Source organism: Mus pahari, chromosome 6, assembly GCF_900095145.1.
Source record: "Mus pahari chromosome 6, PAHARI_EIJ_v1.1, whole genome shotgun sequence".
NCBI classification, from domain to species: Eukaryota; Metazoa; Chordata; class Mammalia; order Rodentia; family Muridae; genus Mus; species Mus pahari.
The window spans coordinates 734,548-737,155 of NC_034595.1; the positions used below are offsets into that span (position 1 = coordinate 734,548).

The 2,608-nt window shown below is 48.4% G+C and overlaps 1 protein-coding gene across 2 annotated transcripts in view; it reads right to left on the minus strand.

The window, feature by feature from the left end:
• Positions 1-2,608, minus strand: part of Tstd2 (thiosulfate sulfurtransferase like domain containing 2) — a 26,562-nt gene that overhangs the window by 13,110 nt on the left and 10,844 nt on the right. The window lies entirely within an intron of this gene.

The following is a 2,608-nucleotide window of genomic DNA, read 5'->3' on the forward strand; positions in this document are numbered from 1 at the left end:
TCTCTGCGTTCAAGGCCAATCTACAGAGCAAGACCCAGGATAGCCAAGCTTAGGCAGTGAAGGAGCTGGAAAACAGAAAGCTGGTGATGATGTAATAGAACAAGGGGGCCATGTTCCAGCTCCTGCAAGCAGCAGAACTCTGCAGTTTCAGCCATGTGGCTCTGGCTTTAGAGTGAATAATAGAAGGGACTACTTGGAAAATCGATGCTGGTTAGCTGGAGCTAAGAAATTAGCAGTGATTAAGAGACCAGCATCACTGAAGCGAAATCTTCTGGAAAGTGTTTTCTGCGAGCATACAGAAGCTGTGTTCCAGAGACAGCCAAGGTTGTACCTCCTGCTGCAGCTGTACTTGGTAATGGGGAAAAGTCACTAAGGTGGTACTGGTTTTGAAAGTATGAAGGGGTTATGAAGAGCAGCTGAGGCTTGGCACTGTGAGAGGCCGTGGAAGGCCACTGGTGAAGGTGCACCCTCAGCTGTAGGTGATGGCCCAGGACTGAAGGGGTCATGCAAAGGATTTGAGGCTTGGCACCAAGAAGAGAGCCTATGACAGGCTACTGGTGAAGCCTAGTTGGAGTGGAACACCTCAGTGCATTGGAGATGTCAGTACCATGGGATGATCACCAAGAACAGCACCCGTAGTGGAGTGGATCAACCTGAACTTAACAGTGCTACAGAGGGCAGAACTGGAGAAGTGATGCCAGCCCTCAGGAGGAATCTAAAAGATCAAGTGGAATCCCAGACACTGAAACAAGAAACTGTAACACTGAAATTGCCTCGGAGACTCAAAGATGTTAAAGATGCCAGAGCCATGGGATTTCTGCTGAGGAAAGCTGCTAACAGGGAGTGGAACCAGCCCAGGAGAAAGAAGTCTGTTGCAGTCAACAAAGATGAAAAAGGAGTGGAAATCTGAAGACCACCTTGACATCAGCCATGGAGATGCAGAGTTTGGAGTTTGCCCAGCTGGTTTCCTGTCTTTCTTTGGGGATTACAGTTAAGTGATTGGATGAATCTCAGAAGAGACCTTGAACTTTGGATTTTTAACATTGTTGAGACTGCCATAGACTATGAGGACTTTGAAAGTTGGATTAAATGCATTTTGTATTTTGCTATGTTTAAGTATGTTCCCCCCCCAGACTCATGTTTTTGAACAAGTCTATGGGGGCCAGGGGGCCAGGGGGCCAGGGAGTGGAATGTGATGGTTTGTATATTCTTGGACCAGGGAGTGGCACCATCTGGAGGTGTGGCCTGGTTGGAATAGGTGTGTCACTGTGGGTGTGGGCTTAAGACTCTCACCCTAGTTGCCTGGAAGTCAGTCTTCCACTAGCAGCCTTTGGATGAAGATGTAGAACTCTCAGTTCTGCCTGCACCATGCCTGCCTGGTCACTGCCATGCTCCCACCTTGATGATAATGGACTGAGCCTCTGAACCTGTAAGCCAGCCCCAATTAAATGTTGTTTTTTGTAAGACTTGCCTTGGTCGTGGTGTCTGTTCACAGCAGTAAAACCCTAACTAAGACAAATAGTTACTGGTTTTCAAAACTATGTGCTAGGAGTTAGGGATGTAGTTGTTGAAAAGAGTCCCCCACATCTCAGGCTAAAGGAGATTAAGATGCTAAGAGACACAAAGTGACAAAGTTAGAGAAGGTGCTCTGAGGAACATGAATTTGGATGGGAGGTCAGGAAAGGCCTCTGAGAAAAGTCATCATGATAGAGACCTGAGGCTTCAGAAGAGTTAGACAGAGTGGGAGTGGGTATGAACTTTCAAGACAACGTGCCTCGAAAAAAGGCAAACAAACCAAGACTTGGTGGGTCCCAGAAACCAAAGTGTGGGCCAAGGGCCCTGCTCTTGCAGCAGCCTAGGCTGTGCCAAGTGCTTCACCCACCTGTCGCTGCTGGAGCTGTTCTAACAAGATCGTTCTGGCTGCTGTACTGGAGAGCAGATTAAATGGTGAGAGTCAGGGAAGTTACCACATAGACAAGACAGAGCGTGGTCAGGGTGATCAAGTAAAAAGAGAAGAAAATGGAGTCAAGGGATATTGCAGGACAGGGTGTGGGGATGAGCTGCATGGGTGGGTGATACCAGCACTTGTCAAACAACATGGGCGTGGAAAACAGCACTGTCCATCAGTTTGCTAGTAACTGGGGCATAGGAGAACCACAACCACCAGGTTCTCAGGAGGTCCCTACTTCTGTGATGGTTTGTATATGCTTGGCCAAGGGAGTGGCACTATTAGAAGATGTGGGCTTGGAGTAGGTGTGTCATTGTGGGTGTGGGCTTTAATACCATGGTCCTAGCTGCCTGGAAGTCAGTATTCTGCTAACAGCCTTCAGATGAAGGTGTAGAGCTCTCATTTTCTCTTGTACCAAGTCTCCCCGGATGCTACCATGTTCCTGCCTTTATAATGGACTGAACCTCTGAACCTGTAAATCAGCCCCAATTAAATGTAGTCCTTATAAGAGTTGCCTTGGTCACTGGGCGGTGGTGGCACACACCTTTAATCCCAGCACTTGGGAGGCAGGGGCAGGCGGATTTCTGAGTTCGAAGCCAGCTTGGTCTACAGAGTGAGTTCCAGGACAGCCAGGGCTACACAGAGAAACCCTGTCTCGAA